This window comes from Ursus maritimus, unplaced genomic scaffold, assembly GCF_017311325.1.
Source record: "Ursus maritimus isolate PB19 unplaced genomic scaffold, ASM1731132v1 scaffold_22, whole genome shotgun sequence".
Taxonomy (NCBI): Eukaryota; Metazoa; Chordata; class Mammalia; order Carnivora; family Ursidae; genus Ursus; species Ursus maritimus.
The window spans coordinates 31,141,954-31,167,965 of NW_024424675.1; the positions used below are offsets into that span (position 1 = coordinate 31,141,954).

At 49.1% G+C, this 26,012-nt stretch overlaps 1 protein-coding gene and 1 pseudogene across 2 annotated transcripts in view; one reads left to right on the forward strand and one right to left on the reverse strand.

Annotated features, from left to right (window-relative positions):
* The window catches only part of PTPRT (protein tyrosine phosphatase receptor type T), a 1,014,747-nt gene that overhangs the window by 610,813 nt on the left and 377,922 nt on the right, over positions 1 to 26,012 (reverse strand). The window lies entirely within an intron of this gene.
* LOC103669750 overlaps positions 1 to 26,012 on the forward strand; it is a 57,120-nt pseudogene that overhangs the window by 29,625 nt on the left and 1,483 nt on the right.

The window sequence follows — 26,012 nt, forward strand, 5'->3', positions numbered from 1 at the left end:
CCTGCATGTTCCAGTTAAAAAAAAAAAAAAAAAAGGCTTCCCCAAACCTGATATCCTCTGTGATATTTATTCCTTTCCTTTCCAAGTCCTGATACATGTGACGTCTCTCAGTGGAGTTTCTTCAGCTGTAAAATGGGTCACTGTGAGTGCTTTGTGAGACTATGCTCAGGACACCCCAAGAACATTGCCAAGGGGTAATAACTACCAGTGGTTACATCAACAGTACCACCTGCAGCATGCCAGGTGCTCAACAGAGGCTGGCCCCTTTCATCATCACACTGTGTAATAATCACGCTCATCATGCTTCTCAGGAAACTGTGGACCATGGTTGGGTAAGGATTGTTCTGCTTGTCTTATGTGTGTATCCCTGAATGCCTGGAGCACTACAGGTATTCAGTGAGTATTTGCAGAGAGTTGGATAGAAGAAGAACAACAACAACAAAAGACAACTGGTATACCAGTCAATGTTCAATTTCAATAGAAAGTTTGTTCTGGAGACTCCAGGGACCATATTTGCCAGGATCCACTGAGTCTTCCAGCTAACCCTCTATAGCCTCCATGACTCATCTTACCAACAACAAATCTCATCTTGTCACTTCTGTGTTTAAAGCCCATCAACAGTCCCCAAGATCAAGCTCAAAGCCCTTGTCCTGGTCAAACCAGATCCTTATGATCTGACTCTATCAAGCTGTGTCTTTATTGGTGTGTCTCCAGTCACCCCTTCTCCTGGAGTTCTATGTCCGAGCAGCACCACACTTTGCACCATTCACCAAACACCCCTGGGTCTTTGCTCATACTGTGCCTGCATCCAGAAGTGACCTTCCTTCCTAAAAATCTCCAGTCACTTTTCTAGAGCTGACTTAAATGAAAACTTCCAGTGAAGTATGCTACACCCTTACTCACCATCTGTTATTTTTGTTCTTGCTGTAGTAACAGCTGCAAAAACCTTTATTAATCATCAGTATTTGGGCAGGTTGCATGCTGGACAACTTTCATACCTTATCTCTAACCCAGTACTTCTCAGATTTTAGCACACATCATAATCCCCTGGCAAACTTTTATTTTTTTTCTTGGCAAACTTTTAAAACATAGATGCATATACCCTACTCCAGATTCTGATTTAATAGCTCTGGGGTGGTACCTGAGAATTTATTTTTTTGGGGGGGGGTGGTTGTAGATGGCAGAGAGGAAGAGAGAGAATTTCAAACAAGCTCCACACCCAGCGTGGAGCCCAATGTGGGGCTTGATCCCACAACCCTGAGATCATGACTTAAGCTGAAATCAAGAGTTGGATGCTCAACCAAATGAGCCACCCAGGTGCCCCTGAAAATTTACATTTTTACATTTTAATTTAACGTTTTTATGTTATGTTAGTCACCATACAGTACATCATTAGTTTTTGATGTAGTGTTCCATGATTCATCGTTTGCATATAACACCCAGTGCTCCATGCAATATGTGCCCTCCTTAATAGCCAGCACTGTGCTAACCCATCCCCCCTACCCCCTTCCCCTCTAAAACCCTCAGTTTGTTTCCCAGAGTCCACAGTCTTTCATGGTTTGTCTCCCCCTCTGATTTCTCCTTCATTTTTCCCTTCCTTCTCCGAATGTCCTCTACGCTATTCTTTATGTTCCACATATAAGTGAAACCATATAATAAGTGAATTTCTCTGCCTTATTTATTTTACTTAATATAATCCCCTCCAGTTCCATCCATGTCGATGCAAACGGTGCGTATTCATCCTTTCTGATGGCTGAGTAATATTTCATTGTATATACGGACTGCAGCTTCTTTATCCATTCGTCTGTTGACGGGCATCATTCCTGATACGTTTCCGGCAACGCTGATGCTGCCGGTCCATGACCAGAACACTCTGAGTAACACTCCTTACTTGTAGGTAAAATTATATTACCAGTTTGCAGGGGAGGAGAAGTTAGGGGATTTGCCACAGGTCAAATTATTCAGCAATGAGGCCACATTTTGAACCCCCACCTCCGGAGTCACAGCCTGAGCTCCCTTACTTAACAACAGCAGGGGCAGCAGCTGACGTTTACAGACACCTCACTCCACACCAGGCTTTCCACCAAGCACCACATACATACTATCTCATTTAATCCTCACACCCTCCTGAGACGAATGCTATTACTGCCACATTATAAATGAGGAAACCGGCATGAAAAGAGTGAGTTATCTGAGATCACACAGGCAGCGTGTGTTAAAATGGAGAACAGGGCCAAGGGACGATGACAGCATGCCCGTACATCAACAATGACCATTTTCAATATGTGATGTTGTTCACCCTTCACTGCAATCATTCCTTTCCAAACAAGTCTTCCCAGCCAAACTGTGAGTATCTTTGGGGTCAGGGAAATCGTCTCATTCAACTTTGCCTCCTAGCCGCTGGCAAAATGCAAGTGATTTGCAGATACATAATTGTGTCTGATGAATGAATAAATACACAAGACGGAAGGAGTAAGCAAAGGACAGGAAAACAACTGAAATCTCTACCAGGTGACACATAGACTGCCCCTCCCTAATAAAGGGTGTGGCTGGATCCCCAGAACTATTCATAGAGGAGCTTTTAGGAGGCCAATTTGCCTTCAAATAAAAACAAAAAAACAAAAAACAAAAACCACCACCACCAAGGAAAATAACAACGCCAACAACAAAAACACTGTCTCCAGAAGCCCCAGAATCAGGCAAAAGACTGCAGGTTTGGCAAAATGAGGCTCCCCACTAAAAATGCTTCCCTTGTTACCCTTTTAGCTAATTTCTCTTTTTTCTGAGCCTACCAGGGGTGTTGGTCTAGCAGACACTATTCAAACTAACAGCTGCAAAGGGGGAGAAAAAACAGAGAGGAACTTTTCTGATGCTTGTAATCAAGGGTAAAAATAAAAGAGGCACAATGAAAATTAAGGAAAATAAACAGTGATCAAGTCTTTTTCTTTTCCATTGCCTGTGGAGTCCCGCTGTGTGTCCAACAATGGGAGAAGAACAGGACTGGGGTGTGGGATTCCAGGTCGGCTCCCCACTGCATGGGAAGACAGCAAGACGCCCACACTAAGCCCAAGCTACAGGACCAGGGAGACACGATTCTCACAGCCCCCTTCTCCTACGCAGAAGCCGAGCCTGGGGCTGCATAGGGAGAGAGCGGGGTGGGAGAAAGCCACAGGCAGAAGAGCGGCATGAACCAGGACTGAATGATACTTGGCCCTCGGCTGTGAGATGTGAGTTTGCACTTAGATGTAGCCCTCGAGGCATCATTAATTCAGATCTCTTGATCAGTGGGCTCAGCCTGGGCTGGAGGCCCAATCAAACTGTGGATAACCTGCTTCACCACACCTAGCTTGTCTCATCTCAAGACTCTGTGCTACACTCAGGACGGCATTTCTGCATCTGGGTTCTATGCTTGGCTCTGAGACCTGGCCTCAACCGCCCTTGGCCAGACTGAGTTGACCATGGCTGTCAATGAAGACAAATGATGACAATTTCTACCATGTGTTGGGTGCTGTGCTGTGGGCCTGTCTTGCTAGTCCTCAAACTAGCAAGATGTAATGTGGGTAGACATATCCCCATTTTACAGATGCAAAAGGTTCAAAATGATCAAAGCATGACACAAAACAAATGAATCCATGCCTGTGTCCCCAGTAGAGCTTATCTGGAAAATGGCAGAGTGGGGATCCTCATCCTGATATCTGGCCTAGAGCTCACACAACTCGCCACCACACTGGGGTGCTCTGACAGAGGGTGGATGTTAGGCTTCTCAACAAACTGCTGGGAATCAGACCCCCGAAAGGAAAGCAGCACGGTGGGATAGGGAAGCTGCTTTCAGACATAGGTGAGCAGCCCTGAGAAACCAAAGCCGAAACCAGGAGGAAGGGAGCCCAGAGGCCAGTGCAGGTGCTGGAAGCAAGCAGAAGAGCGGCGGGAGCAGAAAGGAGAGTCCATACAGTCAGTGGCCTTACTCCATTTCACCCAGAACAGGTGGAGGACAGAGTAGAGGGGACTGCCACAGAAGAAGGTATGGGCGTTCCTTGGAGTCAACATCTGAGGAAGAGGAGGCATGCCCGGGGAACCATGGGTAATGGGCTCCGGCTGACCTCATAGTGGATACTATAGCATTCTGCTTACAAGGAGGCAGGTGCATGCCTCACCCAGCAGCTGGGAGTGTCAACTGCTAAGTGCTCACACTTTCATCCCTCTCTGGGAACTGCCTCATCCAAGGTTATGTTTGCTGGAGGTAAGGAGACATGGCCAAGGACACAGGGGAATGCAAAGGCCCATCCTTTAGCCCAAATTTAGGACAACGCTGAAGGGTTGTCCAAGCTCCAGGGATCTTCCAGCTCTAGGTATAACCACACAACAGGTCAGCTTCTCCCTCTGCCCAGTCCTGCCTTCCTCACTCCCCTATGGGTGGACCTCCATAGAACTTTCCTGAATAAACCCTCTGCATCCAACTCTCTGTCTCAGATTTTGTTTCCAGGGAACCCAATCTAAGAGATTTCCTTGGTCTCAGTGCCTCCCACCACACCCTTCAAGGAAACTTCCAGAGAGGAGGTCCACAGAATTCAACTGGGACAATGAGCAGTTGACATGAACACCTTCACCTGGAGCCCAAGCACAGGTGGTTCCTCCTGTCCAACCGGATTCCTCCACAGTTCCGACGACCAGCTGCAAGCTTTCCATGCTGGTTCTGGCTCCAGCCGTTTGGCACAGTCTAATTGCACCAAATTTTATTTGAGTCTTCACTGGGGCTGTCACTTCATCCAATTAAGTGGAGGTTATAGAAGGATCCACTTGTCATTACAGCAATTCCTCCTTGCGCTAAATGCTCTCAGAATCTTAACTACCAAGAAGGCGCGATCAGAAAAGATGGCTCCAGTGAAGACAGTAGTATTTCTCCTTCACAGAGACAAACACGGGCAGGCCTCTGAGCCCGACATGCACTACCCGTGTACAGCAGCTACATAAATTAGACAGGCCTAAATAAGTCAGGCTGGAGACAGGGATGGAAACAGAATGCAGATGAGGCTCGCCACCAGACCGGCATCACACGAAGGCTGGGAGCCCACATTGCTTGGGCAGCGTGGCACAGCACACGTACTGAGCTGACAGCCAGGAGACGTGGACTCTATGCCCTGTTCTTTCTCACCTGATGGGAGGACTTCCAACAAGCCCCCTCCTGTCTCCTGTGGCCCCCAGTGCCTTGAGTGATCTGGCCCCTGACCATCACGCCAGCCTCCACTCCCAGTACTCTTACCCACTCCATTCTAACCACTCTGACCACCTACAATTCCTCCAGCACACCACACTCATGCCTACCTCTACTGGGGCCTACTCAATGTCCCCTTTCCCTAGAAAGCCTTCCCACTCTTCAAATGGCTGACACCTTCTCATCCCCCAGGTCTTCGATTAAAACATCACTTCCTCCAAGAAACCCTTCTTTTTCATCTACCAAAACAGGTCTCCCCCTTATTCTCTGCCACTATGCTCCATTTGATTCCAACATGTCCCCATCATAAGTGGTAGTATTACAGTGATCTATCAACTCTTTCAAAGTCCATCTCTCCCTATAGAATGGTGCTGTCCAATATGGTAGCCACTAGCCATGCGTGGCTAAATTAATGAAAATAAATACAATTTAAAATTCAATGCCTCAGTCACAACAGCCACATTTCCAGGGCTCAACAGCCATACGTGGCCACTGAGTCCAGATAGCAGACAGCACAGATTTCTGTCATCACAAAGACATCCCTTGGACAGTGCTGGTCTGCAATATACACTATGTGAGTCTGATCAACCCGTGTCCCTGGTATCTACAGTAGTGCCCAGGCATAGAGTAGCCACCCAGCAAATATATTTGAGTAAGTGAATTAACCAACGAATATTTCACAGAGATATGTTCAAAAGAGCTAAGGAGTGGGAATGGTCCTAGCTGCTCAACAAGTTAAAGAAGTCTTCATGGAGAAGGTGACATTTAAACCGAGCTTTGAAAGATGACAGGGTGCGAAGGTGAAGGGGCACACAGCAAAGAGAATGGCAGAGGGAAACCCATGGAAGGAAGGAAGATCATGCCGTTTCCTGTTTGGGGACTTGGACAGTTTCTTGTCATTGCTGTTGGTGGCAGAGTTGAGATGAACACCCAGGTTTCCTTCAAGTGTGATGTGCAAGGGCTCAGGGCTGAGATATTTGCTTCAGGGTCCAGAATTTAAACATACGCTAGTGAGGCATGCCGTTGAAAAGCAAGAGAAATACAGCAATTTTTTAAAAATTCAAGGTGCGAAAAAGGAATAGAGATGCTCATATTTTAATAAGCTGTAAAAGATCCCATATCCTTTTCCCAGTCTGCTTATTGTTGCTTCTACGCTGAAGATACACTTTAGCACAAACAGGCTGCACAGGAGACAAGGAACCAATCTCAGGATGGATAAACAGAAAAGCTGACCTCTTGAGAAGACTTCTGGGCATGAGAACACAGGCAGGCAACCCCATGGGAAATAAAGGTGCCCATTCAACGGGGCTGGCACACACCTGCTCTCAATCAGCTCCCTCTCCAGATGCAAGGCTTAGATACCTGCCCTTCAGGTGATATGTGCATCCTGACAGCCACCTAGAAATACGGTGACTTGGCTGCAGGAAGCCAGGAGGTGGGGGCCAAGGATCATGAGGGAGGAAACAAGGCAAATCACTGGGCTTCACGTCCCTTTAGAGGAGGAAAAGTCACTCTCTTCTGGAAGACCAGCTCATTTATACAAGCAAACAGATCAGCACATGATACAGGGAGGAGTTCCGAGGCTCTTCACTTTGCCTTGTGGAGATAAAAGGAAAAAGAAACAAAAGACTCAGAGAGAGAAGCTGGTAGGAGCCCAAGAAGCTGGCCCGCATTAATCACCTCGTCACCCGCCCTTGCTGGCGCCCTCCTCAATGCCAGCCCTGGGTCTTTTGCTGGGAAGATGCAGGTCAAGCTGTAGCAGGCTGGGGAGCTCATTAGTGCCTCACCGGAGCCAAGGGCTGCCTGCCTTCCAGAACGTATTTTGAACTCTCACTTTAGTTACTTCTTGGAATCAATATAATGCTTTTCCAGTCGGCTCTGTCTACCGCCCTTACAGCCATTAAGGGCTACAGGCTTCTAAGCAGGACTGTTCGGGCTTACCAACACGCATGCCTTCACTGCCCAGGAAACAGCACTCCATCCTCAGCACACAGGTCCTCTGGGCTCCTCACACAGCGGGCCCAGATCTACGGAGAAGCACCTCCAGGGATGCGCTAGACCCGGGGATCCCATGGGTGTTGGGGCAGCGTGGACGGAAGGCCCTGGAGACACCAGGGGTTGCACTGCGAGGTACTTCAGGCAGCTCCAGAGATGGCTTGGGAGTCCCAACTGGGACCCAGACCCTGAAGCCAAGTCTCTTACCCAGACATGAAACGTCAAGAACACTATGTCTGAGATGTGTTCCCATTAATGATTTCCCTGCGGCCCAGCCCGGCTTCCAGCTGCCCTGCATATGGCCTCAGGGCCCAGGAGAATCTTAGCTCTACAGATGGCCCAACAGGCCTCGCACCTCTGACCGGCCCTCACTTCAGCTGAGCTAGAGGACTCTGCAACTGGGATCCTCTTGGGCCACTGGGATTGTAAGTCCTGTGGGACAGCACGGACTCCAGTTCTACAGGGTAGACTTCCAGAAACCAATTTCTCCACGAAGTGTAAAGGACTGCTCTCGGCCCCACCACACACCAGCAGGAACCCAAGAGATGGTGTCCCCTCCTGCCCTCAGATGGTCTCTCGGTCAATCCTTAGCATCCATACCCAATACAGTGCCACTGTTCTTCAAGGCCCACTGACCACAACCTGCATAGACAGCGACACTGCCAGATCCCACGGTTTAGGATCACAGGTCGGAGCCCAGTGGCATCCTCAAAGAAAAAGCCCTAGCCCAAGCCCACATGTAAATGAGGCAATACTACAGCTACTTCAGAGGCTCCGCTGGGAGTTATTCAAGATCACCCCTGAAATGTGCTGTATTAGTCAGGGTTTGCCATGGTAACAAACATCCCTGAATCTTAAAGATGTCTACAGACACTTCTCTTTCTCAGGTCTGTGGGTCAGTGTGGCTTGGCTCCGAGTTGGGTTCAAAGCTGCTCCTTATGCCCCTCATTCCAGGAAGGAGGCTGAAGGAACAGCTGCTACCAACAACATGTTCTTCTAATGCTGGATGGCAGTGAGAAGACGAGGAACAGAAACATGGGACCTCTTCTTGACACTGCCACCCTGTTCCTTCTCCCACATTATATTGGTCAAAGCAAGTCACACAGCCAAGTTCAAAGTTAACAGGGTCCTTCCTGTCAAAGTTCAATAGCAAGTGGATTCTGCCCATGGGGTGGGATCAGGAAAAGCAAATATTTGCAGAACACCACAACGTTCTAGAGGTGCTCAGCAAGGGCCTGGCACCTAGTAATCTCTCAGAATAAATTAGCTATGACCAATACTAGTATCATTATCATTATTAGCAAGAGCGTTCTGCTTCGGATTGAGAATTTGGGGGGCCTGCTACTTGGGAGTGGCTCTGGGGAGGCTCAACCCCTCTCACCTGGTCCAGACTGGTGCTGAGAACTCTAATGGGGCCAGCTGTGACTGATGGAGAGAAAAGAGGCTGCCGCCAGCCCAGGTCTGAACCCATGGCTGTCCTTGGGACCAGCAGGAACGCCAGGCAGCATCCCATGGAAAAGTGAGCTCATGGAAGGGCCAGGATTTAAACCCAGGCCCCCTGACCTCCAGTCCTGGAGTAAATTCCCTTTCTACTGTCACTAGGCAGGAGAGTATGTTGAGATGGTATTGATTTTTTTTTCTACATTATTTTTCTTAAGAAAAAAAAAAAAACAAACTAAACCTCTCAATGTTTATTTTTACTTCTTTTAGGCTGAGGCTTAACTCCAAAAATAGACAGTCTTTTTCAGTAGCCCTGTCATTAGCAGTTGCTACAAACACTCTGTCCCCCACACGTTGAACTGCAAGAACAATACTTGAAAAGAGCAGTTAGAACCGAAGTCTCCAGAGAATCCCAATGAGGGCACTGGCTGCAAATCCTGGTGGCCACAGCCTGTGCGAGGGCGTGACCAGCAGCCAGGCCTCCGTCCAGGCTCCCTGGGTCTCTGTGTGGGCTGCCCACACCCCACCATTTACCCTCCTGTGTGCCTGAACATGTGCTTCCCGCAGGGGAACGGCGGGCCACTCACGCCCCCAACTCCATGCTAGCTCTGTGGGTCCTCAGCCAGGTCCCTTCACCTCTGAGACTCTGATTCCTCTCCTAGAAAACGGAAATAATAAGAATTGTAGCTTATTTGGGAAATCTTCATCATTTTGTTCACATAAAGAACTATCGGATTTCATTTAAGCAGCTATGAACAGAATTCCTTCTACACACAGTGATCCTGGGAATAAAGAGAGAAACTGAACACAGTCCTTGCCTTCAAAGGCATTCTAATCTAGCAGGAATTCCTGCTAACTGGGTATAAATTTGGGGGCATATACCCTAATTTTCAGCGGTGGGGAAGGCTGCCAGGGAAGGCTTCTCTGGAGGGGAAGTGCTGGGGCTGAGCCACTGAAGAGATGACCAAGTGGGACCGACATTCCAGGACATGGGACTAGCGTGCGCAAAAGCATAGAGGCTGATTATAATGACCGAGGCTGTTTTCTAGACTGGGTGCAGAGTAAAGATCTGGAAGAAAAGAGGGTACAAAGGGCTTCGCCCATACTTCCAAATAAGCAGTACTGAGGTCGTACAACAGGGGTGCTCGTACAACAAATGTCTAGTGAGTGCCTACAATGTGCCAAGCAGTAGGAACACGGGATGAACAACCACAGACCCCATGCCCAACCGCAGGGAGCCCATCGGCTGATGGACTGGACAATTTTGCTAAAAGATATGCAGTTTGGAAAGGTCACCTTAGATGACTAGGATGGGCAAGGCAAACTCAGAAGGCCGGGAACCAGGCGCATCAGAAGGTCACATGAGGAGTGAGGCCACCAGCTGGTAGTGGGACCAAAGTCTGTGGGGTGTCCAGGGAGGGAACTCACAGAAGGGGTTCAGGAGATCTATGGCCGAAGAGGCATGGGGTCCAATTTATGGACGCAGCTTCTGTAGGCAATGGGGCCACGGGAGGTGGGGTCTTGTTTGGAAACAGGTTCTCTGCAGATGTCATCAAGCTCATACTGGACTAAGGTGGGTCCTCATCCAGTGACCTGTGTCCTAGTAAGAGGAGGAACATTTGGACACAGAGACACACAGAGAAGACCATGTGATGATGGAGGCAAGACTGGAGTGACATGTCTATAAGCCAAAGACCACCTATAGCCACCCAAAGGGGGAAGGGAAAAAAAAAAAGGCACAGAACGGATTCTCCCTCAGATCCTCCGGAAGGAAGCAGCCCTGCTGACACCCTGATGGACTTTCAGGCCCCAGAACAGTGAGAAAATAAAATCCTCTTACGCAAAGCCACTCTGTTCTCGGCCGTCTGTTCCATCAGCCCTGGGAAATGAATATAATCGCGGATGAAATCTGTACCGGTGAGCAGCTTGGGGGTGACAAGTGCCAAGTACCCCAACAAGTGCGTTCACCCCACCGCGGGAGCTAGGGCTGGCAGCTCCCGTTCCAGCCCCACTGCCTACGCATACGGCACAACCAACCTGAGAGCTGGACCTCGTCGATGGGGACCACGTGCAGATGGGACTACAGGCTTGCAGGAGCCCAGCGGCATGCCTGGGTCACAGGGCCGCCAAATGGCAGGGCTGGGGTTTGAACACGAGTCATCCTGTGGCCTGCTTTGGGGCTGTAGGGATTTACATAAGCAGTCCCCATCCCCAAAGCTCTCATTATTTACAGAATAAAGAACCACATTTTTAACACTCTCTGAAATATCTCCCTTGTTAACTCCTTTCCCTCTTTTCTCCTCTAGAATGTATGCTTCAAGATAACAAAAGCCCTGTCCCCACACAGATCTTTGGTATATCCCTTGTGTCTAGAAGGTTTCTGGGACGTAGGAGGTGTGTAATAAACATTTGCCTCATTGACCAATCAATTAATAGGGGACAGCACTACCCAGGTATGTATTTCTATACTGGCTTAACAAAGCAGTATATGGAGCTAACTGCTTGCTGTCCTTGACCAGAGAAGAAGGCTCACAGGAAGATGCTAATGCCACCTGTTTGCGCAGCCCCAGCCCATTCCCAAGGGATCAAAACCAGAGAAGCCACTGCCAACAAGTCCATCAGTGTGGACAAGACCTACAGTATCACCCCGAACACTGGCCTGTGACAAGGCATTAGGAAGTGAAGAAAGGCTGAGACGCAGAGGGCAGAGACAGAGGAGTAAGGAGTTGGGAAGGACAGAGAGGGAGAGGGGACAGGGTAGGGGAAAGCAGTTTCCCAGGAGGAAGCATCCCACCAGAGGAAACTGGCAAGCAGGCACAGGGAGCCAGTTACCGTTAGTGACCCCTGAAGGAAGGACAGGGCTGGTGGCGGAGCGAGAACGGAAGTCAGGAAACAGAGGCACAGACACTAAGACAGACTAGACTCAGAGAGGGACAGGGACAGACACATATCTGGCTCTGAGATGGCCATGCACCAGAGTGAAATTCATGAAAACAAAGTGCATCATTGTTATTTAAGCCTGAAACCAAGGGACCCAAATGGTAGACCATGCCTACGAATCCATCCTACAGCCTATCCTCCCCGTTCTAGAAAGCCCCAGCAGAGCAGCACATACACCAGGGGTGTCCCACCTGCACCTGCCCGATTTCGGTCTGCCCAGAAACCCCAGTTAGGAGAAGGCTCCCGCCCCACTGCATCTTCCCGGAGCACCTCAACTCCTCACACTCTGCCCTGCTGGCCGCAGATGGGAGCACAGGGTTCCCACGGGGCCCTTCTTCATGCTACTGGGCATGCAGGCAGGGAAGATCAGAATCCTTTCACGAGACGGACATTCAGACATGGACGGAAGGAAACTCCCTCACTTGTTAAACTAGGTGGTACGGCGCTAAAGCTGCCAGCCCCCTGACCTGTCCCCACCATTCCCCGTGAGCATATACACGAATAACATCGAGGAGGAACAAGTAGAACAGGAAACACAAAAAGGAGACAGAGCCCTGAGTCCACTATTCAAACCCTGGGATGGGACTCTGCACGGAGGCCGCCCCTTGCCTGGGCATCCCGGGGACGCGTGCCTACACCCTCCCTCTGAGGCTGTGTCCAGTTAGACGGGGGAGAACTGCTACTCAGCGCTGAGAGGGTCCAGACTGAGAATGGCTCCCCCTTTCAACCCTTGCCTCCCAGCAGCCGCTGCTGGGCCCCCCTGCCCTTGACTATGCCAACAACCACACACCTTTGGCGGGACAAGGCCCAGGGTGTGTGCAGGGCCGTGGCCTGCAGAGATCTCCAGGTAAGTGTCGAGGACCAGGACAAGGGCAGGATGTACCCTGGCAGTAAAACGGGGCCCACTCCTGAGTTGCACAAGAAAGGCAAGGGGAGAGTCATGCCTCCGCCAGACAGAATTCATCCAAAGCCAATAGGGAAAGAACTGGCAAGTGCGGCTGGCAGCAATGAGCTGTGCAAACAGGTCTCAGAGCAAGTGTCTGCCGCCAGACTGCTCTGCCTCGAGCTGCGGAGGATTGCAAGAGAGGGGAGGAGCTGGGGCAACAGGGCAGGAGGCCAAAGCCTTCAGAGGACAGAGTGGCCCCCAAGAACTTCTTGATGGGGTGGCCACAGCACCTGCCGAGCAGGCATAACCCACATCCCACTTGGATGCATTCACATTGTTGTGCCCTTACCCCCTTTCCCTGCCCTAAATCCTCCAAAGTCAGCCACACCTCAAAGTGTGTGTGTGTGTGTGTGTGTGTGTGTGTGTGTGTGTGTGTGTGTGTCAAAGAAAGAATGAAAGAAAACTGAGGAAAGAAGACCAAGTTCCAAATTTGGATGGTGTCAAGCAGAGAGAAGGTGCAAGGAGTTAAGAACTGACACTGAAAGCCAGAAGGACTAGAAACCAAAAAGAAGTGACCATATTATGAGTCCCTAGAGATCATGCAAATATTTGAATATTTTACCCAAATCTCAAAAGGCAGGGTAACTTCTGTTGGCATCCCGGCTGCAGACAAATTTGGGATTTGAGAGCTCCTCTCAGATCCAACCCTAGGAACACCTGTCATGGGCTCTTCTCATGCAAAGTCAATGACAACAGGTGTTTCTACAAGCTGCCTCTCCACAGCTTCTAAAAATGGCAGGGCAACGCTTCATGACACTGGGGACCAGGAGCTAATCAGGAGTCCCATAGTCATGGCTGACGCGGTGGGATGGGAAATGTGGTAGCTTGGGATTGGGCCATAAATGTGGGGCCCCTAGACAGAGCCAATAGGACCAAGTCCACACCCAGCCAAGGCCTGAGAGGTGGGTATTCTGCAATTCCCCTCATCCCTGCTTATCACAGAAGTCAAGGAATAAAATCAACAGAGCCTAGGATTCAGCAGAGATAGGCAAAGACATCTGGAGGAGTCGCCCTTGTCCCTAGCCTGCAGGCTTCCTTGGTTACTTAATGGAGTGCATTAGTCTAGCTAGGGAAAGAAAGGTGAAGGGAGAAAGGGGTAGTCAGCTCAATGTCCCCAAAAGAAAAGTCACAGGATGAGTACAGCCATGCCTGGAGCAGCAGCACCCAGAGAGCAGAAGCACCTTTGAGACGAGTCAGTCCAGACGGCAACAGGCAGAGAGAATCAGCAAACTCCCCTCACCATGAGGTCAAACTCAGCGAATCCCTTTGTGACCGCTGTTGGGCTTCCACAAAACCCCAAGTGGGAAGTACGGTACTATCCTAATGATGTGGGTGTCTGTCCACTGTACCAGTGGAAACCTTAGGAAGAGGTCTCCATAAGCCATCAAGGTAGGAGGGGCCTGAGTAAGGGACACCGGTCATGGCCGGTTCAGCTACTGCTTACTCACATCACAGCCTGATGAGGTTAGGGGTGGGGAACGTGCTGCCGGCCTCCGCACATCATTCAGGGATGCGGACATCCCTCTGGAGACGCCACCTGCCTCATCATACGGTCTCCAATATCACAAGAGGGGAAAACACAGGGGACTCGTGCATGGGAGATTTTGTATGGGCCTTGCCTGGAAGGGACATAGATCACTTTGGCACACATTCCTTTGGCCCCAGCTGGATGTAGGAGTCTGGGAAATGTAACCTTCCCACCTACGCAGGAGAAAAAAATAAATGATACAAAGAACAAATAATTTTGTCACTTGAGTCTTTAAACTTCCCCAGCTGGCATGAAGTAGGTCCCACACTCTGGACTTCCATGCTTTATTTCACTGAGCCTCAGAAAATACAAAGTAACAACATTCTTTCCCTTTCACAGATGGGAAAACTGAGGCTCAGTCCCTTGGAGCAGTTTCATTCAATAGCAAAAAGTGGGCAGAGCCAGGAGTCAAACCCAGCCCTTCTGGCTTCTGAAATACAGCCTCCTGGCCTTCCCTTAGGAAGGCACTTTCAGCAGCTTGTAAGAGGCAGCAGGAGCCCAGTCCCATGGGGCCCCGGCGGTCCCCCTCTCGTGTGTGTGAGAGATGGGAAGAGCAAGCCATAGGGCACATTTTGCCAGCATTTAACTCAAACAGGAGACCTTCCCTTTCTAGAACAGACGATGAGCCGCTCTGCCAGTAAGTGTCTGCTCCATACCACCAGGCCGAGCCCCATCAGAAAGGAGCGGTTCCATTTACTGGGCTGTGAGTCACATCTGCCTCTAGATACACATAGAGAGCAAGACACCTGCTACTCGATTAACAATAAAAAGCCGGTGCAAGCAAATTTCATTTAAAAGAGAAAAGGCGGAACCCTAGCCCCAGAGCTACCAGGGTCCAGAAAAGCATGAAGAAAGACGAGGATCATATGCATTCAAAGACAAACACAAAAACAAACACACACCTTTAAATATGCAAAGGAATCCACCAGCCCAGGGGGTGCGAAACAGACATTTTATATCATTCTAAGAGGCCCATGATTCCACAGAGCTGCACCACTGGTTTTCCACACTAGTTATGGAAAGCATTCGATTGCTTCAGGGGGGACGAAGTTTGAAACCCTGTATAATACGGCCCTCGCTTATGACAAACAGGCAAGCGGAGGCCCAGAGAGGTCATCTGAAGCTAATTAGCATTAAAACGGTAGTAAGGAGGGCACGTATTGCATGGTGCACTGGGTGTTATACGCAACTAATGAATCATCGAGCTTTACATCAGAAACCAGGGATGTACTGTATGGTGACTAACATAATATAATAAGAAAACATTAAAATAAAAAAAATTAATTAATTAAAAAAACAATAAAATGGAAGCTACCTTACTTCCAAGCTAAACCTCACTGAACACTGCTTTGGAAGTCCCTGGATCCAAAAGGCAGCACATCCCGGGCAGGGGACGGGAGCGTGGGGTTTAACAACCCTGCAGTGTGGGCACAATGAACCCCACCGATTACACTGGGAACCCGCTGCTCCTCCCCTCCAACAGCTAAAATACTGCTTTTTGGCATCTGCATCTCACTAACTGCTCCAGCTTTGTTTTTATTTAATGTTTAAACACGCTGCCACGATGATCACTTCTAAATGATGGGTGGTGCTTGCTCTGAAGTGCCAAGTGCTGAGCTCTTCCTCCTCTCTCCATCCTGCCCACTCTCAGTGGGAATCACTGGGCTCCAGTGGTAGACAGACTCACTTGGTGGGAGAGGGGTGTGCTGGGGGAGACCAGGCACAAGGACAGCTCCCCTGGCTACACTGGGCTGACTCAGACTGTTCACCTGGACAGCCTGCCCATTGCCCCAGGACCTCATGGGACCAGAGCCCCAGCCCGCTCCCTACCCCACCATTCTGCTCCCATGTTCCCTCACATGGGGCTGGGGTCTTACCCTGGGATACACCTGACAGGGCTATCGCTGGTCCTTGGACTCCTTTCTAATGTCAGACCCACCCTTCTGGATAGGGCTTCCGAGCTGTCCCATGTGGCCAGACCCCGCCTGAGCTCCCACTGTTCCTGCGCTTCACATGCCACAGCCAAGGCCATGCCCACCCCTTTCCTTAACATAAACACACAATTTCTGTCCTCATATGTCGTTCTGGAATTTGTAGACTCAACATCAATAAATAATGGTTGGAAAAAAAATTTTTTTTAACCTTTAAAAAAAAGCAACACCAGAACAAAAGGATAATTGTCCAGCCATCAGGTAGACTCTTGGGCCCAGTATCAGCGAGAGAGAAGAAAAGTATCTTCTCATCTCTTCAGAAGTAGGATAGAAAGCTTTGGTTCAAGAAGATAGGCCTGGGGAGGCTGCTAATGACTTTTCTTGACCCAATCTGCTAGCTGCTATAACAAAGAAACCCAAGGCATAGTAGCTTCGCACAATAATTCATTATTATTTTAATAACAGGACCACTTGGCAGGCAATTTTTCTCCAAAAGGTGATTCAGGGGCCCAGAACTGTTCAATTTTTCGACTCCTCTGCCTTCTAGGGGCTTGGAGTCATCTGCACACAGCCAACTAAAGAGGGAAGAAAGAATGTGGAGAATGACTGCCTGCTTTTTAGACACTCTGGCTCTGAACACACTTCCGCGCACTTTCCTTTGGCTGGAGTGAATCACATGGTCCCATTGAGAACAAGGCAGGCTGGGAAATGTAGTCCTTGGTCATGCAGCAGCTCTGAATCACAGCTCCACTCAGCAGAAGGGGAGGCTCATGTGTTCAGAGCACACATAGCAGCTTTACTGACCTGACAGCCAGAGATGCTCACACTCCCAGCACTGGGTAGTTAGTCTGCATTTTCCTTTTATGGCATCTCCATGGGTATTTAGTGGGGAGATGGGAGAGGGGAGGCCCCAGGAGCACAAGTCACAGTAGACCAGAAGTCAATGTCAATTTTTCAGAGAGTGTGGCTCAGACCAGCTGAATCACTCCTTCACAGCCACATAACTAGCTCTACCTTCTTTCTCCCACATCTCACCACACCCCCCACCCCACCACAACCGCCAAAAGCCCACAGGATTGCAGATGAAGTGCGGGGCTTCAGGGATAAAGGGACCATCCCGTGGGGAGGGGGGAGGGGCAGGATTTCACAACTGGCCCTTGGGGCTGGCTAACTGTTGCCTATGGAGGCTGTTCTGTGCTTTGTAGGACGTTTCACAGTCTCTCTGGCCTCCACACACTCCCTCCAAGGTATGACAATTAAAAATGTCTCTGGACATTGCCAAACATCCCCTGGGGGACAGAAGAACCTCCGGTGATGAAAGATCTAGACGGAGGCCATATGTAACATTTCAGAGAGGAATTCAGCTCCAGGGCGGGGACAGAGAAAATGACCTGTACCATCCCTTCCAAATCTGGGGTCCACAGTTTAATTGAGTTGAACTGGGCCTAAAGCTTAGGTTCCCAGAAACAGTATTCCATGAATATCTGCCACAGAATAGAACATTGTGGAAAATTAGCATTAGGAGAGCCAGAAAAGAGTCTCCATTACATCTGTCCACAGGAAGAGGAGAGATTTCAGGCAGTGAGACTCTAAGTCGGCCGGGGAATCAGCCTTCAGCAACCTCATCTGAAACACGGAAGCAGGTGAGGACTGAACGGAACCTCCGGTGAAATACCCAGGGCCGTGTGTGGCATGCAGTATATGGTCTACAAATGCCAGCTAACTACAGACCTGGCGGCTCATTCCATACCCCAGATAATTCTTCCATTTGAACACAGGAGGGTAATGTTCCAAGTGAATGAGGATTTAATGCAATTGCCATTTGATTTAATTTCCAAATGCGTTAAAAGTGTTAACGCAACACATCAGCATGCAGCTGATAAAGTAGTCAAAATAATTCAAGGAAACCAATACTTGTCAGGTTTTATTTATCCACATTTACGCTTTTTTAAAAATAAGCTGGTCTTTGTGCCCATATAGAATACAATATACATAGATCTCTCCCGGTTCGCCTCCCCCCACACACATATGCTCAAGTTAAGTTTCCCACTTTCTTTCCATCTGTCATTTTCCTCTTCCCATGAAAACCGAGCAGTGACGTTATGCAAGGAGGAAGGAGTTGGGGCTAAGACTGGGCAGCTGGCAAACACGGGGCTGATGGGGCTTGATGAAGACAAGCATAAACATATAAGCAGCACTGTGTTCACACAGGATGACCATATCTGTGACCCGTCCCTCAAATCGAGGGGGCTTGGCACTATTGTTCCTTTTCATAATTAGGGAATCACGAGGTGACACTCCCAATTCATGTAGCTCACACAAGATTTGAACCCAAGACCTCTGATTTGCAATCTAGGTGTTCTTGCCAATAGCAGCAATGGCAATAATAACAATAATAAATTAATAAAAGTTAAGACTGAAGAAAGACCAAACTAAGAACCCAAACATCAGGATATTTTCCTACTGAACATGAAGGCTGCAAAGAAGATGGAAATGCTCACATTTCTTTGCATAGCATCTTTCTGGAAAGTCAAGGTCAGACATGGGGGTAGAGGGAGGAGGTGGGCCAAGTCTTGGAGAAGTGGACTGAAGCAGGTACACTCAAGTGGATAGGACTTGGTAGGGAATGGGGAGGTCTCAACCTGAGACAAGCCTTCCCTGGACCGGCACTGAAGGCGGCCCAGGGGTTTCTTAAATGACCATGAGAATGGCCCCATGATAGACTAGATAAGTAGCATGTCCATGGCAGGTCAACTGAGACCCCAAAATTGCAACAAAGCAGGACAAAGGCCACACGAGTAATGCAGGGAACAGTAAATCTTATGGCTTCCACAGCAAGGAAGAAAAGGGTAAAGCAAAGGAAAGCAAGACTAAAAGGAAAAGATAAAAAGTGGCATAAAAAGTGGCATCCATCAAGAGGATGGAACCTGCCCAGAGACAGGAGGGAAACCTCAGGTTCCAACAGTAACGAGAACCTTGGAAAAGGAAGGTGTGAGGAAGAGTCTGCAATGCTACTGCATGCCTGTGAAGGAAGCACTGAGAATGTTGCTGGATATAGCAAATGTTCGAGCCCCTTCTCTATGCCAGGTATCCTGGATCCAGCAGGAAGCAAGACCTACAGAGCTTCTGCTTTCAGGAGATTATGCAGCACAGAGATGTAAATGACAATGGCAGACAGTGATAAGGGCTGGGAAGAAAACCACAGACTGGAACAATGGCACAGTGTTACAGGTGGTCGGATGGGTGCTATTTTAGATAAGGTACTCAGGGGAGGCTCTCTGAGAAGCCCATGTCTGAGTAGAGACCAGAATGAATAGAACAAATGAGCCATGTAATTATTTGGAAGAAAAGCATTTTAGGCCAAGAAAGAACAGCTAGTGCAAAGGTCCTGAGGTCAGAACCATCATGGCGTGGTTCAAGGAAGAGGAAATGGACTGGTGTGGCTAAAGATGAGGATGAAAGAACAAATACAGGAGGCAGGGGGTCGGGAATCAAAAAGAGGAGTCAGATCTAGAAACCATGTTAAGAAGTTTAGATTTTATTCTAAGCAAGAGATAAGACTACTGGAGGGTTTTGAGCAATGAAATGCCATGACTTATTGTTTTCAAACTATCACTCAGGCTGCCGCATAAACACTGGACCTCAGCGGTGCAGGAGTGGGAGAGGGAAAGAGCTAGTACAGTCATCCAACCGAAAGGAGGGAAGGGCTGGTTCTGCGCAGCACATGGCAAACTCACCTGGGAGCCAAATCCAGACCCCCACCTGCTTCTGTAAGTTTTACTGGCACACAGCCACACCATTATTTACATATTTTCTATGGCTTTTGCTACAACAGATTTAATAGTTGCAACAGAGCCTGTATGGTCCATGAAGCTGAAAATATTGATTACCGTGCCCTGTACAGGACAGGCTTGCTGACCCCTGGTCTAGGGTGTTGACCGCAGAGGTGGTGCAGAGTGGCAGGGTTCCAGGCACACTGAGGGAGGGAGTTTACAGGGCAGAGGCCAGATTCCAGCCCAGGCTCTTCGATCCCAAGCCCAGTCTCTGACTGCTGAGCAATACAGCCCCCCGGCTCCTCCTGGCCCCTGAGGGCTGGCAGAGAACAGGGATGGAGGCTCCGAGTCTGGTTGTGACAGCAGCCTTTGAAGAGCTCCTGTGGCTGCCCAAGCGAAACGCTCAGAGTGGGGCCCGGCTCTGCGTCTTCTCCTAGCACGCAGCTGCCCTTCCCAGCTACTGTCACAGATGAGGCACGGACAGGCCAACACCCCCGGTCCCGTCGGAAGCTTGCCAATGCCGCAGAGCCTGTGTAGCACAAGCTGTCCCCCACCTCCCTCTCTCAGGCCTTATTTGTCCAGTGTGCAGGGGCCAACTTCCAACTCTCTTATCTGAATCTCAGTGGCAGTGGGCTTTCTCCAAAGCCCCAGGAGGCCCCCTCTGTCCTATGCAACAAGCCTGAAGTACCAGGACATTAACACCCCAGGAGCAGCCCCGGCCCACTGACTGGTGGGGTCTAGGGTACAAATACCCCAGCTCTCTCACACCTGAGGAATCTACGCTGAATCCTAGGCTTCCCCAGCAGAAATGAGCTCCAGATGTCCACGATGGTCACTTGCTCGAAAATGCCTTTTGTGACTGCCCTTTCTCCTGACCTCACCTCCCAATGTCCCAAACAAACCTCTTACACTCAAATTCCTGCCAAGTCTGCTTCTAGGGGTCCCTGTCCTGCTTGCCTCTGATCTTCACTTGTCTCCCAAACACAGGCTGTGCCTTTTACCACCACCACCTGCCTGACAACGGCTTTCCACTGGTCACAGACAGGACCAGGGAAGAGAAGAACAAATGGATGCAGAGGTCCGGCCTCAAGAGTGTGTGTGTTACTGTCTATGGACCAGGGATGGGGGGGGGGGGTCTCCATCAGAGCCCCCTGACTCCTACAGAATAAAACTCCAACTCTGCTCCAGTGCAAAGACTTCCAATAGGTCCCCCGACCTACATCTGCAACCCCAAACACGTCACCCATTCATGTCCGAGAACTGCCCCGGGCCGCCCCTGCTCAAGAGCCTGCCAGGCTGAGTCCTCACAGATGGGAGCACTTAGAAAAACTTTCTAGGACTTTCTCAAATGGCATCAATTGTTCCACCCTCTAGTTCCTCAGCACACACCGACTACAGGGCAACTACACTGAATTTCCTAAGAAACGTATAGAAGAAAGAGCAGTTTGAGGCACCAGCAGGCCGGGCTTTAAATCCCGGCTCCACCACATATAAGCTGTGTGACGCTGGGAAAGGTACTTAACTTCTCTGAGCCTCTGTGCCCTCATCTGTAAAAGGGACACACGAACAGCCGCTCTAGAATACTGTTATCAATAGGACCAGTAAGATAGTGCGGTACATACCCAACACAAACTAAATGACCATGCATCAGAGGTTTGCATGATTCTTCCCACTAAACCATGGGCTTGTCACACTCTCTGATTCATAGCTGGGGCTCAATAAACTATCAAATGAATACAGGAACAAGTCTGCTACTCCAGCCATGCGATCTCTAAACCAGAAGCTGTAAACTCAAATGCCTACAGAAACCAAACTAGTGACGTCAGCAAAATGGGCCAAGGGAGTGGCCATGGTCAGTTGTGCAGCATGTGTCCCAGAACAGAGCATCCACACTCATCCACGGCTGCCACTGCAGGCTCGACGTGGCCCAATCTGGTCCGATTTCAGGAGGCCTTAAATATTGGAACACAAGGTTAAAAAAAAATACAGTGCAACACAATAAAGCATTTCTGCCACTGACTTTGAACAATAGGCTGCATTTGGTGACCTCAATCCTATTTCAGAGACAGACCTTAAGATAGTTAAATTTTTATCATACAAGTTATTTTACGCGGGACAAGGAAAAACAGCCAATGTACTTAAGCATACCCCTTAAAATTATAATAAAATACGATTACTGATACTTACAGATAGAACTGTGTGGGTATGTACTTTGTACTAGGATTTATACATGTACTGTCTCCCTCTCATAATGGATCCAATGAGATACACTCACCTACTGAACAGATGAGGAGCCCGAGGCCCAGAGGCAACACATGATTTATCTGAAGTAACCCAGACAGCTGGGGCCAGGACTAAGATTGAAACTCAGGTGTGTTCACATCCCAAATCCCTACTCTTGACCCTACCAAGCTGCCCCGGTAGGAAGTCACATCAGTATTTAGTTCAGAACACCTGACTCACAGGGCCAGTATTAGATTTCTTCCGGGCACTAATCCACATATTGATAAGAGGGTTTTGAGCCCACAGCAGGTTGTTATATGGAATTGGAAGACAGATTTAAAAATCACTACCAATTGGGGCGCCTGGGTGGCACAGCGGTTAAGCATCTGCCTTCAGCTCAGGGCGTGATCCCAGCGTTCTGGGATCGAGTCCCACATCGGGCTCTTCCACTATGAGCCTGCTTCTTCCTCTCCCACTCCCCCTGCTTGTGTTCCCTCTCTCGCTGGCTGTCTCTATCTCTGTCAAATAAATAAATAAATAAATAAATCTTAAAAAAAAAAAATCACTACCAACGACACATTTTTATGTTAGCAAATTTTCATCAGGACCATATGTGCATAACTTGGGTTGAAGACACCCGTGTCCTTGGAGCCCCCTGACTCCTACAGAATAAAGCTTGGGATGAGCGAAAACATCTTGAAATCAAAGATAGGAGGAAACCCAGAAATGGGAAATGAGTGCATTTGTAAGCACTGGTCCGGAACAGGCAGGTTGAGGGGCTGGACTGTCAACTGAGCGAAATCTCAATTACAGAGTAATCTAACGTATACCCAGGTACATTATCGCAACTCAATAAACAGCTCTTCAGAATTAAGTAATTCCAATTTGCTTTCATTTTTATCTGTGTCGCCCCGAGAATTTGATATTACCTACACTCAAATTACATGGCATCTTCTAAAGCACTAATGCTCACGATCCCAGGATAGCACATGAACCACGAGCCAGCCAGCCATAAACACACAATTTAGAGAGAGTCCTTGCTTGGCATAGCACAGGCACTTGCTATGGATACCGTGAGAGGGGCCCCCATCCAGCTCCTGGCAGCCTTGGGCACTGAGGGGCCCTGTGGCCTCCCAACCCCAGTATGGCCTAAGTTGTGAATGAATGATGCCATGTGGTCAGATGGCTGAGCCCAAGAAGGACCAGCTAACGTCTCCTTGGTTCCCAGATTCCTGGCTCACCAGTGGTGGATACAGTAGGGGACCCAGGGAGTCTGACATAACATGGACCCCATGACCCAAACTTCCCAAGCCCACATGTTGGCACCCACTCTTATATTTCCTCCCTCCCTGCCCCTATACTTGGCACATGACTGTATGGGGAGAGACCACCAGTGTCCCTCTGCAGAGGAGGCCCACCCACCCAGCCCTTCACCATCTCTTACCTCCTTACCTGGGAAATCCCACCAACCTCAGCAAGTTATTATTTTTTTTAACAAACCCTTGTAGGGTAATGGGCCAAGCTCTGTTCTAAGAACTTCTATACACACAGTCTGCTTGAATTCTCTGGACACACACCACTCTGAGGTTGGTAATCCTATATTCCCATTCCCAGAAGAGCGGGCTGATGCTGGAAGAGGGTGATGTTCAAGGTCACAGAGCTGGGACAAGATGGGACCAGGATTTATTATTTTTTTCTTTTTTATTTTAATAATATTTTTTTATTATGTTATTCACCATACAGTACATCCCTAGTTTTTGATGTAAAGTTCCTTGATTCATTACTTGCGTATAACACCCAGTGCATAGGCTGGTGATGGGTATTAAGGAGGGCACGTATTGCATGGGACCAGGGTTTAAACCCACATATCGGGGCTCTGGAGTTCTTTCCTGTCTCTGAATTGGAATGAAGCGAAGAAAATCTGGGGAAGAAACCTGCCCAGGGGTGTTCTTCCTCCTGTGACATACCCAGGTCAGCTGCCTACCCCCCAGCACACACCACCTGTGTAATGTGTAAACCAGGAACAAGAAACTCAATTTGGGCAGCAGCACCATGCCCTGGGAGAAGACTTAGCCCTTGGGAACATTTTTGTTTTGTTTTCTCAAATGTCTCCATTCCCTTAAAGAAGGAAGATTTATGTTTATTCCTTGTTAGGTTTTTGTTTTGCTTTGTTTTGTTTTTTAACTAGTGCAACTATTTCAGTACTGAGGTATCTCACCATCCTGCTAAGTCATGGCAAGGGGCTCTAAGAGGCCAGTGAGTCATTCTTCAAAAGACACTTTCTCGCAAATGCTCTGGTTTGCTGCCTTCACGTGGGTTCCTGGCCAGACATCCAAGGTGACAGGCCTCCTCTGATCAGGTTTCCGCTGATTCCTGCTGTTCTGGGTGTCCCCTGCCTTTCATTTTCTTATTTGGCTTGGTTACCACTAGCTATGTAGGGTGGGTGTGGGTGTATGGGGTGTGTGTGTGTGTGTGTGTGTGTGTGTGTGTGTGTGTGTATATAAAAAGGAGTAAATTCATTTCTCTGGGAACCTGGAAGGTAGTAAATACTCCATTCCAGAGAGGTGGGGAGCAATGATGGGAGAAGCATGAATTAAAAGGGCAACTTAGCGACAGGTCTAGGAATTGTCATGAGCTTTGCATGAAGTCTGGACCCTTTCAACACTCTCTATAACATCATGATACCAGATGCCAACAGGATCACAACCCTCAGGCCCTCCAGCTATGGCTGAAATAGCATGAGCCAGCCCAGGCCAGACCCCAGCTCTGCCCCTCAGGACGGTTTCTCAACCTGGCTGTGGTCGCTCTCCCCACTGTAAAACGAATTAACATACAACCAAGGTGCAGTACGACAATTAGAGGTCGACACAAGACCACATATGTGAAGGGACTTCTACATTCAAGGGGCCCAGTTCCTAGCTTGCCATCAACTAAATTTAAAAAGGGGGAAAAAAATCGTCTCCAAAAAAAGTGCTATCCCATAAAGGTTTTCATCAAGGTGTAATAACAGGGGACCAGGTCACAGGGAGCACACACTGTGAAGGAGACCTCCGAACGGGGCCATCCGGTACATCACCCAGCACGGAACGGCGAAGGCTGCAGGGGAAGGCACTGGGCACAGCGGTGGCTCTGGCATCCTAGTGCCGCACGTGGCCAGTGCACTGCTCCCCCCAGCCTGGACCCCAGCTCGGGATGTCCAGCCCACGGAGGATAAACCGCTGTCCCGATAAACCCTGGCCACCCCTCCAAACAAAGGCAATGACTCTTCCCCATGGAAATCACTTCCTCTGCCCCAAGGGCCTCTGGATTTGGCGTCCCACACCTTCTCCAGCCCCTCAAAGAGGGATGTGAAGGAGGAATAAAGCCAGCACCCTCTGGTTCCATGGGTCTGTGTGGAAAGATCGGAGCGCTCCAGCAGCTGCCATGGTCACTCGTCCCATTCTCTCCTTACCAGCCTTGTGCCGGGCACCTGCAAGGTGCGGGCGAGACCGTGGAGAGCGCAAGCGGACACGGTCCATCCTCTGGTGGGCTCCCACTCCAGTGTGCGAGGCCGCCACGGGAGAGGTACGATGAACTTCCAGAGGGGACGGCTCTGGAAATCACAGATTCACTGAGTGCCTGAGAGGCCTGCAAAAGGCCACTGTGTCACAAAATCAATTCTACGGCACCAAAAAAGCAAATATAGGAGCCTAATATGATTGAAATGACGGTTTCTTTTATACATTAATGGCTTGCAATGTAAACGATTTTAAGGTGGTTGTATTTTCCCTGTTGGTTGTTTTGTTCATGACTGCCTAATTTGTTGATCTTCGGCTTAAGTGTTCATGGCATTACGGAGATGAAATGAGTTCCTGCTGAGGCCAATAATTCATTCACTCATCCATCGTTCAACAAGTATTTTAGGGTTGAGCCTTATGAAATGACCAACTGCTCAGGTCCAAACTCCTGAACACCAGCAGTTTCATATTTGGGTGGGCTCGGGACTACTGCCAAACACTTGGCTAAGCCTTGGGCGGGGGGGGGG